Source organism: Desmodus rotundus, chromosome 13, assembly GCF_022682495.2.
Source record: "Desmodus rotundus isolate HL8 chromosome 13, HLdesRot8A.1, whole genome shotgun sequence".
In the NCBI taxonomy this organism is placed as follows: Eukaryota; Metazoa; Chordata; class Mammalia; order Chiroptera; family Phyllostomidae; genus Desmodus; species Desmodus rotundus.
Window position 1 is genome coordinate 12,846,759 of NC_071399.1, and position 11,947 is coordinate 12,858,705.

Consider the following 11,947-nt stretch of genomic DNA (forward strand, 5'->3'; position numbering starts at 1 on the left):
CAGCACATGCCTGAGTCGTGGGTTCAGTCCTTGTTGGGGTGCATGCAAGAAGCAACCGATCTGTGATTCTCTTACATCGATGTCTCTCTCCCTCTCCTTCTCCCTCCCTCTCTCTAAAATAAATAAATGAAATCTTAAATAAAACATAAATCAGGAAACGCCGCTCCTGTGTTTGAGCCCTCCCCTGCTTTTCTACTGCGCTACTCCAGGCTGTTGGCCAGCGTTGTCTAGGCCCTTCCTGGTCTCTGTTTCTTTGCAGTCTCTGCTGCCCGTGTTACCATTTTTTCACTGTTCTCCAGGCACCCTGGTCTTCTGCCCCTCCTCTCCGCCAAGCCTGTTCTTACCACCAGACCTCTGCATGTGAGGTTTCCCAGCCTGAGGGTGCTTCTCCCAAACTGTCACACAGCCCCAGGTCTCAGCCATAAAGTCACCTCCTCAGAGACGGAATTCATGACCCATCTTTCAAAAGTTGCTCTCCAGCCAGACCTTAGCACCCTTGTTCACTCAGTAACATCTCCTATGTTCTGCATAGGGATTATACATACAGATGAGTATATTACTTATTTTCAATAACTGTATGTAATTCGTTATGGTTTTTTCTACACCTCCCTTTTTTCTAATTTCAGAGGAAAGAACCTGTGCAGTGGAATCCGCCATCGCACTTGCTGAATAAATGAATGTGGAGTTGAAGTGGTCACAGTGAGACGAGATTAAGGATGCCTTTTACAAATGTATGCTATGACGACACTTCCACGATTTCAGGTAATGACATTTTATATAGTTACATGATTTCAGCTCTGCTTTTCTTGTGTCACTTACTCTGAATACGGGGATGTGTTTTTTTTTTCCCTTATAGTTTCTTTTGTTTTTGTTTTGTCTTTGCCTTCAGGTGTTAAATGCTGTTTTAGATATCGCCTGAGGTTGTGTGTATGTATATATAAATTTACATAAATATTTTAAAAAATGTTTAGGCTACAACTCAGGTATATTTGAAATGTCATTACCTAACTTTCAAAATGCAAAGCAACCTGCCAAAGATCTCTAGTATACCTTTACTGTTATCTGTGACGGTTTATTAAAAAGCTATATCCTGAGGGAAGGCGGCTGAAATACTCAATAGCACATAATGTGCTGAGATTATAAAATGAAAATAGTTTTACTGGTTTCCTCAGGAGAATGTTACATTTTGAATTTAGTTGCCCTTGGTTATGTTTTTTTTTTCTTTCTGTTTGTAATCTTTACCTTATGAAATGCTATGGGATTTTTTTTTCTTCTCAAAATGCTTTACTAACTTATGTATTTATAATAAATTAGTCATGGGTGATCCGTATCTTCCTGTCTAACCATGTTTCCAAATTTGTTTTTGAATACTGGCCTTATATTTTAAAGACATAAAAAGTAAAATAATATATTTCAAAAGTATTAAAATATTTGGTAGCTTAATTTCGAAAAGTGTATATGTCTGAAAACTGGTGAAAAGTTTCTTAAGAAAAACAATGTGTCACGTAAAACCTTCAGGGAAGGTTTATACTGGCTGTTTTAGTTTGCCAGGCCTGCAGTGACAATGGGCCGCAGACTGGATGGCTTAAACAACAGAATGTATTGTCTCGGGTGCTGGAGGCTAGAAGTCTGCCATCCGGGTACCCACAGGGTTGGTTCCTCCTGAGAGCTGCGAGCGGAGATGTTTCGGGTCCTTGGCTTGTAGATGGCTGCCTTCTACCTGTGTCTTGTCACACTGTCTTGCCATTTCTATCTCTGAATTTCCCCTTCTAGTATGATCAACAGGCATATATGATCAGCTCCCCCTACCCCCCAGGGATACTCTAACTTGATTAACCTCTGTAAACATCCTACAGCTAAGTCAGGTCACATGCTGGGTTCCAACTGGGAGTCAAGAGCTAGTCATGTGAATTGGGGGGAGTGCACAACTCAACCCCTAACTTTAGCTTTTTACAGAGTTCTGATGTTGACATCAACTGCCTTTTCTTAAATTAGTAATAGATTGTGCTGTTTTACATAGATTACACATTGCTTTCTATTTTATTTCCTCAATATAAAAATAAAAACAAACTCCTGCTGACCCAGTGACTTCTCAGTGGTTCCATATGGAAAGAACCTTTGTTGAAATAGAATTGTGATGTGAACAGTTTACTCAGGAGACATTACGCGTCCACTGCTCACGTTATTTCACTCCATTGCCACCTATCTGGTCTTGTAGTTATGTCTGTTTTAGCATAATATCTCCCTTATCTACATGAATTATGAATATTCATTTGCTAACTAAAATTTGTCAAACTTCTCTTATCAGTGACCTCATAGATGCATGAAGATTTGGCATCAAAGTCCATTAAAATCAATTTCAGGGCTTTGTTTGGTTTTGTTTTTAATCACAGGTTGAAAATGTTCAATGTAGTAGACGGCAGAGCAAACAGCTTTGGCTCCAGCAGTTGGGATTCACCTAGAGTCATCCTGCACCTCCTTCAGATTTCCACTCTTTCACAAAAAGACCCGATGCGAGCAATTTAATTTCATAGTAGAGTTTCTATTATTTTTATATATTATTATATATCATATATACAATTTATGTTTTCTAGGAGTTTTATTCTCTTTCAACATTTCACAATCAATTTATAGTTTAAGGATATTATTTTGGTCTTTATTTTCTGTCCACTTAAGAATCCTCCCTGCTTTCTTTCTTTAATTTATGTTTTATGTTTGAATATTTTTAATAAAGGTGGCATATTTCATTTCAAATGTAAAGGTAATGTTAATGCTGAAAGTTCATGCCACAAATAAAAGAAGAAAGTTAAAATCATTCTAAATTTACCGCCCAGAGGCAAATACTGTTAACATTTAGATGAACATAATTTTAGATAATGTCTACTTATCTCTCTACCCTCTCTTTCTCTCTAGCTATATGGGTACAAAATCATAATGGCTGAGAATAAATAACTAGACTTTTTTCCCCTAACAATATGCCATAAAAAGGTTGCATGTTGATAAATGTATATACACATGCAAACATATAGATACATATATACACACATATAGCTACATATATACACACATGTATTTTTATTTTAACAATTGCCAAATACACATATATACACACACATACTTATGGATAAATTATGAAATTATAACAAATATGTAATAATGTGTCTAATGACTAGAGTTTAAGTAATTATAATAAATTATTTAATTCTCCCCATGCTTAATAACATTATTATTTATAATTGCCCAAACTTGGATGGAATGAAGACCAATGCCTTCTGCCTCTGTCCTCTGCAGGAGATGAGATAGTCCTATACATCTGTACTTAATCCAGGTTAACCAGATTCATATTGCTGTCAACTCTGTGAATCAGCCCTTTGAGGGAACTTGATGGCCTTCCCCAGAGGCTCTGGGTTGTTGAACACCCTAAAAAAAAGAGCCAGGAGGCTTTGGTTAAAAATAAGTAATAAAGAATTATTCATGGGACTTACGGATTGCAAATCAGAAACAGTAGGCAATACCCAGAGTGTTCCAAAGAAGAAAGAAAAGTCAAGGGCTCTCATAGTGAAAAGTGCGTTCCTGAGAAGACTCAGTCCTGCATTCTTAGCCTCTGGATGGCCATCCTCGAGGTGACCCGTGGTCCAAACAATAGAGGTCAGGGGAGCTGGATAAGTAAACATTCGCTCCTTGGCCTTTCATGAGGTGATCAGGGGGTTATCCAGAGGTTTGACATACATCCAGGCATTAACACAGGACTGGAAAGTTCAAAGGTTTAAGTTAAAACAGACTAATTAAAACAAGAATACAATAGTTTTCTCATTCCTCAAACTGCATGATTTTAGTAAATTAGCAGCTTGATTATAGTTGCTAATTTTATTCCTTCCCTTTATTCCTCAGGGTAAAAAAGAATGAGACAGGGGAAGTGACTGAACTTGGAAAGGAACTTGGAATGATCAATACATGATCATTCAAAAAGGAAATACCTACATTAACTTGGTGTTGTGTGAGAGGCTGAGAAATAGAGGATGAAATGATCTCTTAGCTATACTTCCTGATGCCCACTGAGATGAAGCTAATTGCTTACAAAACCACCTGATTCGTTCTGGGCTGAAGATCCAGTGTGGGCTCCAAATGATTTAAGAGTCATTCAGCCTGGAGTCATCTATCTTCATGTGCCAGTGACACTCAACAACACCTGTGAAGGAACACTTGAAATGATTATAATGTTGCCTCATCCGCCCAAGGCCAATGGCCTGAGGCTATGGCAGCAAGTGCACACAGAATAATTTTATGAGAGACTTACGGTCCTCTAACCTGTAAGGATTCATAACTGGACAATGTGATTTGCATGGGTGCTCTCTAACTGCCGAGGTCCGGTTATTACACATTCATATTCAATAGTGCAGTTCGTGGGAATTGGAAATCTATCAGACTCATCTAGGATTTTACCAGTGAAGAAAAATGGGCATTACTTAAAGGTAAGCCTCATACGTATTAGCAACTGTATAGCATGAAAAAAGTTATATGGTTATGTCCGTACAGGGATTTGGAATTCAAAATGAGCTGAAATTTCATTTTTTGATTTATATCCTAATCCATGACATTTCTAATATGGACAAAGGCTGCTCTTGCTGGAAAGCTGATTAAATGATATTATGTTTAAAACTAATTTTCTAATAATATTCCTCTAAATCATAATTAACTGCTTTTTTTTTTTTTTTTACCATAACACTGGTGTAGTCAGTACAATTAAATTGGATTGATAAATATTGATATCAGTGATCAGCTGTAATGGGAAATTGAATTAAAAGCTCCACAGAATGTTCTGTTGGAAGCTAGTTGAATAGAGGAGCAACTAGGTTTAGTGAATACTTAAATAATTATTACTTATCTAATCTATTGATACCATTGCCAAAGTTCACATTTTGATGGTGAAAGGAGGTAAAACATTGTCAAATTTTGCAACGTTACAGACAAGTTTGGGTTGGAATATTGGGAATGGAAATGTTTCTCTGAAGGGACACCACACTTTATTGAATAATACAAATAATTAGTATTTTGCTTGTTCTTTGCCTTTTCTATTTTAGGACAGGTGAAAAACATATAGCAAGTATGCTAGTGAAGAGTTTATAATTTTAAAAGTTTGAACATGATCAGAAGTCCCCACATGGGTACGTTGTCCTACGGCTGTATTGGGGCAGCTACCGTGCTCATTTTTAGGGACACCTATAGCCCTGGTGCTACCCCTAGGGCAAGGCTAGGATGAGATGCTCTAACTGGTGATTGATGATGTGCTATATCACCAAGGACTAGCCTTTTGGCATAGTTTTAAGATATATGAAATGATGACTTACACCTGGTTTTACCAGTTTTACAGCCTGGCATGGCTGTGTGACCAGGGAGATTTTTTTGTCCAAGCTCTCCCGAAGCTAAGATTCCCAAGGCGTGTCTGGTGTCTCATAATCCGATGGTGAACCTCATCCTGTGTGCCCCAGAAAGGACCACACCTCAAAATCTCTCACATGCCGATGCTGCCTTCACTCTTTTTCTCCTCCTTCACCTATCCTTTGCCTTCATTAAGAGGGTTACAGTCTCAGCTCACACTGAGAAGTCTGTGAGTCCTTTTCAATTTTCCCACCCAGTAATCAACACACTTTAGCACCACTGTTGCTACAAAATGTGTTTTTGTACTATATACAATTACATCTATCAACATCTGTGGTTTCTGATTTTATTAATATTAGTAATAGCTCTATTTGTTGAGTGCTTATTATGTATCAGACCCTGTTCTACAACAGATACTTTAAAAGATATTAATTCATTTGACCTTCAAAACAACATTGTATTAAGGTAAAAACAACATGTTTTATTCCCGATTTTCACATGAGGAAACTGAGGTGATATTGGCCTGGAATTAGTTCTCTCAGGTCACTCTTTTTAGTTAAGATATGATCCAGTGAAGTTGGGCCCAAATGTCTATGTACTTCCCATCCATTTTTGTTGCCTAATATGCTATTCTGATATCAGAATTATAAAGTTTCTCAACACAAAATTATAAAAAAGGTCTGTGTATCTATTTTCTCCTGTCTTCCTCTTTTCTTCCATACAGTTATTTGCAATTTTATAGTTTCTATCACTATCATATTTTGATTTTGTCCTTCTCTCCACACAGAAAACCCTTTTCTAACCCATGATCATCTTTAATTTAGTTCTGCTTGCTACGTAGGACGCCCCTCTTCCGTAGAGTGTGAGCTCAGTGTCCCTGTGGCATCTCGCAGTGACAAACTCTGTACTCCTATGCCTTAGAATGCTTCATGAGAGATTTTTAATCTTTTTTTTCCTAGTGGGGATATATTTTTCTAATGTGCATTTTAACTCCCAAAATGTGAGCTCCTGAAAGCAGGATTATGCCTTACTTTTTCCATCTGCAGAGCCCAACACAGTTTCTAAGACATTGTAGTTCAATAAATATGTCAAGGTTTATATGTTTGTGAAAACAATTCTGTCCTTTTGACTACCGTAGTTTTGCTATTTTCCTTTATTATTTGGTGACTTACTTTCCCTGTTTGACACTCAATCAAATCGTAGCACTGGTTTAATCTGTTTCTCTTCTATGAAGATACCAACCACTGAACCCTCAACAATCCCTTTACATTTTTGTTGAAACAAGTGTGGTATGCAATAATGTATAAAAATAATTTTGGTAAAGGTTAAGAAAAAAATAGCAGGACATAAATTGGTATTTAGTATATGTTAAAATTATAATTTTTAAGAGAAAAATAGATTCCACAAGTCCTTCTTTGGAGGCAATGCTGAGCTTCCTTTTCTGTTCTGAACTCTCAGATGCGTATCTTTTAGCTCGTTCAAAGAATATACACTTTAAATTTTCTAAAGAATATTGTCAATGATCTCTTCTTTAAGAAAGGCAAAATGAGAATCTTAGTGAACAATAGTGCCACTTATTTTGTTGCTTCAATTAGAATGCTAGGTCTTAATAAGTTAGAGATAACTTTGGAACTACCACATTTCCCGCTCCCAGTCCATACCCCTCAGTAAGGAGAACCATGTGCCAAAATTCGGGGAGATTTTGACCATGAGGATCATGGCCTCTGTTAGATATGGCTGTGTGGTACCCAGCAGAAAATGCCACGGAGTGAGGTGAAAGACTATGATTCTACTTTACTTATCTATGAGTTCCACAGGGATGAGTCCATTGATCGGGAAACCCAGACTTCTCTGCTATGACCTTGATCTTTTGTTCAGTTTTGTTTATCTGTTTCATAGTCTGGCTCACATCACAACATGAACTCCCATATGCTGGTAGAAGCCTGGGCTTTCCTCCTACCCTGTCGGGGCACTGAGGTCAAAGTTCTCAGTCACAATTACTAAAATAACAAATTAAGTTTTTAAATTATCCTTGAACAGTAGCCTTTATTTCAAGTGCTGCCATATCTTCTATAGAATTCAATGAAGCTTATTTTTCCATTTCTTCTTCATTCATATAATCTAAAATATTTCCTCATCTTGATTTAATGTTACATTGAGTATAGCATTCTATAGACAGAAAATCTTGCATCATTTAATGTGAGAAAGAGATCCATTTACTTAGATTTCCTCATTCTTATCATAAACTATTTTCTTAAACCTAAAAATACAGATAAATACTCAAATGATGAAATAATAGGAAGTAAAATTATACTGCAAATTTCCATTTTAATAAAAGTATGAAAGAGCAAATCCAGATTCTTCTATTTCTTTGAATCAGTTCTTTTCTCCCAAATCAGTTCTCTCAATCACCAATTGCTTTTTCTTGATGATAATGGGAAGGAAACATATAAATGTATAATCCCATACCAGATTGTCATTTTCAGTGAACATGAAATAAAATTGCTTTATGATTCACTATTATTTGCTTTTTTATATTTAGATCATCACATAGAATCAATCAAATAGTTAATAGACACTCTAGCCCAGAAACTATGTGAAGACATTTTTTGGTCTAAATAACAGGTTTTTATGAAAGCTTTAAAAGGTGTCTCTATATTTTTCTTTATACAAATTTTTCTTTTCGTTCCTGTGTCACATACTGTGTTGGGAATTATCCTGAGATAAAAGTCTAGGTTTCTTAATGCAGGGAGTTGGTGGTGGCATTATTTTCTTTTCAGGGCATTGAAATTAGCACAATATTTCTAATTAAACATATATGGAGTTTCTGCCATCTAACTTTAACTACAATGAATGGTCAAGTGTTCTAAAAAATTCATCAGGACAAACCTGCTTGCAAATAATTAAGAACAAGAGAATGATAAGGAAATTGATTAGTTGTCATGTCTAAGTATGAATTCTTCATCAGCTAAATTATGAAGCAAAAACCTTGACAACATAATCAAAGATGAGAAGTTTTTATAAAAATTAAATTATTGACTATTTTGAAAAACAAAATTGCATTCATTATTGTGAAAAATAAATCACATTATAAAAAGCTTCTATAAGATATTAGTTAATAATACAGTGGAACAAAACTTGTGATTAACAATACACTTAAGGAATATGACAAAAACACCAATAAATAGAACAAGAGCCCAAAAGCAGACCTGTACATACATAGAGGGTCATTTGATTTATGACAAAGGTTACATTACAATGCTGTTGGAAAGGAAATGTCTTTTTAATAAGTCTTGCTATGTTAATTAAATGTCTACCTAGAAAATGTTTAAATTCTTCAGAGAAATAAAAGGAAAAACAATATTCATAAAAATAAAAGAGAAAGTACTCTACCATAAAGGCCCATATCTACTTGTTTACTTACTTATCCCATATTATGTAAGGATATAAATAAACAGGAAAAAATAAAGCATCACAATTATATGAAAGATTTAGAAGTGTCAATAGTTCCAGAAACAGAAAAGCAGACTTTGTAGGGATAAGTTGGAGATTTTTGGAAAGAAAGAATGATGTGAGTTTTGTAAAAACATACCAAATAGTACATATTAGAAAAAAATTGCACCCAGATACATTTTATATTATTGCCTACAAAACATCAAGCAAAAAGAGAGAATGGTAAAAAAGCTATCAAGGTAAGAACAACAAAAAAAGACTGTGTATTAGTCATCTTGTATCTTGGGCTCCTCTAATAAAATACTGGGTGACTTAAACAGCAAATTTATTTCTCAGAGTTCCGGAGGCTGCGAGTCTGAGAACAAGATGCCTTGAGGTGGGCTCTTGGTGAGGGATCCTGCTTTTGCCTTGCAGATGGCCTTCTTCTGGCTGTTTGCTCACATGACCTAGAGAGACTCTGGGGCTTCTCCTTTTTGAAGCGCACTAATCACGTTGTGAGATTAGACCAAACTCTCTCTTCCTACCACTTTGCAACTCCCGGGTTCATGGTAACAGGAGGAACAGAATATATTCTTCTAACTGCATTTTTGAATACTGCTTTAGTTTTTAAAACCAGCAATGAAATAAAATAAATTTTATATAGTTGATGCGTGTGAGCCTCCGAAGTCTATTTTAAATATTTATATGACAAGAGAATTAATTTTATAAAAGAGAAGGCACATGTGTAAGAAACCTTCAGAAGAAAGCAGACCTCTGGAAAAACATTAATACCACGCAATGGAATTCTACGCAGCAGAGAGAAAGAAGGAGCTTATACCCTTTGCAACAGCATGGATGGAACTGGAGAGCATTATGCTAAGTGAAATAAGCCAGACAGTGAGGGACAAATACCATATGATCTCACCTTTAACTGGAACATAATCAACAGAAGAAAAAAGCAAACGAAATATAACCAGAGACATTGAAGTTAAGAACAATCTAACAATAGCCAGGGGGGGCGTAGGGAGGGGACAGTGAGGAGAGGGGATTGATTACAGGAACTACTATAAAGGACACAGGGACCAAATCAAGGGGGAGGGTGAAGGTGGGGGAGGGAGGTGGGTTCAGCTGGGGTGGGGTGAAGGGATGGGGAGAAAAGGCATACAACTGTAATTGAATAACAATAAAAATTAAATTAACAAAAAGAAAAACATTAATACCTGAGCGAAGATCAGAGCTTACCAATCCTATGACATAAAGCAAGGTGGGGCAAAGCTATCTCAGAAGCTAGGGAATTAAACTCTGACTTTTGTCTTTTAATCTGTGTGTACACAGCTGTTAAATGTTGAGCAAACTCTCTTCCTCTCGGTCCCATATTGAACTCGAGTTGGAAGAGGCGAGTCCGGTCTCAAAATGGAGGGCCACGATCCAAAGGAACCAGAGCAGCTGAGAAAACTGTTTATTGGTGGTTTGAGCTTTGAAACTACAGATGATAGTTTACGAGAACATTTTGAGAAATGGGGCACGCTCACAGATTGTGTGGTGATGAGAGACCCCCAAACAAAACGTTCCCGGGGCTTTGGTTTTGTCACTTACTCTTGTGTAGAGGAGGTGGATGCAGCGATGTGTGCTCGACCCCACAAGGTTGATGGCCGTGTAGTGGAACCAAAGAGAGCTGTTTCTAGAGAGGATTCTGTAAAGCCTGGTGCCCATCTAACAGTGAAGAAAATTTTTGTTGGTGGTATTAAAGAAGATACAGAAGAGTATAATTTGAGAGACTACTTTGAAAAGTATGGCAAGATTGAAACCATAGAAGTAATGGAAGATAGGCAGAGTGGGAAAAAAAGAGGATTTGCTTTTGTAACTTTTGATGATCATGATACAGTTGATAAAATTGTTGTTCAGAAATACCACACTATTAATGGGCATAATTGTGAAGTGAAAAAGGCCCTTTCTAAACAAGAAATGCAGTCTGCTGGATCGCAAAGAGGCCGTGGAGGTGGATCTGGCAACTTTATGGGTCGTGGAGGAAACTTTGGAGGTGGTGGAGGTAACTTTGGCCGTGGTGGAAACTTTGGTGGAAGAGGAGGCTATGGTGGAGGTGGCAGCAGAGGTAGTTATGGAGGAGGTGATGGTGGATATAATGGATTTGGAGGTGATGGTGGCAACTATGGCAGTGGACCTGGTTATAGTAGTAGAGGAGGCTATGGTGGTGGACCCGGATATGGAAACCAAGGTGGTGGTGGATATGGTGGTGGTGGTGGATATGATGGTTACAATGAAGGGGGAAATTTTGGTGGTAACTATGGTGGTGGTGGGAACTATAATGATTTTGGAAATTATAGTGGACAACAGCAGTCAAATTATGGACCCATGAAGGGGGGCAGTTTTGGTGGAAGAAGCTCGGGCAGCCCCTATGGTGGTGGTTATGGATCTGGTGGTGGAAGTGGTGGATATGGTAGCAGAAGGTTCTAAAAACTCAGCAGAAAAGGGCTACAGTTCTTAGCAGGAGAGAGAGCGAGGAGTTGTCAGGAAAGCTGCAGGTTACTTTGAGACAGTCGTCCCAAATGCATTAGAGGAACTGTAAAAATCTGCCACAGAAGGAGCGATGATCCATAGTCAGAAAAGTTACTGCAGCTTAAACAGGAAACCCTTCTTGTTCAGGACTGTCATAGCCACAGTTTGCAAAAAGTGCAGCTATTGATTAATGTAATGTAGTGTCAATTAGATGTACATTCCTGAGGTCTTTTATCTGTTGTAGCTTTGTCTTTTTCTTTTTCTTTTCATTACATCAGGTATATTGCCCTGTAAATTGTGGTAGTGGTACCAGGAATAAAAAATTAAGGAATTTTTAACTTTTCAATATTTGTGTAGTTCAGTTTTTCTACATTTTAGTACAGAATCTTTAACAAAATGCAGTTTTGAAGGTGTTTCCTTGTGAGTTAACAAGTAAAGAAGACCATTGTTAATCACTATTTTGTATGAATTTTGCTAAAGTTAACTGTAAAGAAACACCTGCTGACTTGCAGTTTAAGGGGAATCTATTCTCCCCATTTCCAAACCATGAAATGAATGGGCTCTGACATGTGGAGAGAATAGATATTTGTATGTTTGCATTGTGTGTTTTAGATAAATA

General features: G+C 37.1%; 1 pseudogene across 1 annotated transcript; it reads left to right on the top strand.

The window, feature by feature from the left end:
- The first annotated feature begins 10,173 nt into the window (after positions 1-10,173).
- Positions 10,174-11,730, top strand: LOC128779887 (heterogeneous nuclear ribonucleoprotein A3 pseudogene; annotated as a pseudogene). The gene has a single exon (XR_011650717.1). The product of XR_011650717.1 is annotated as a heterogeneous nuclear ribonucleoprotein A3 pseudogene (transcript).
- Positions 11,731-11,947: the final 217 nt, after the last annotated feature.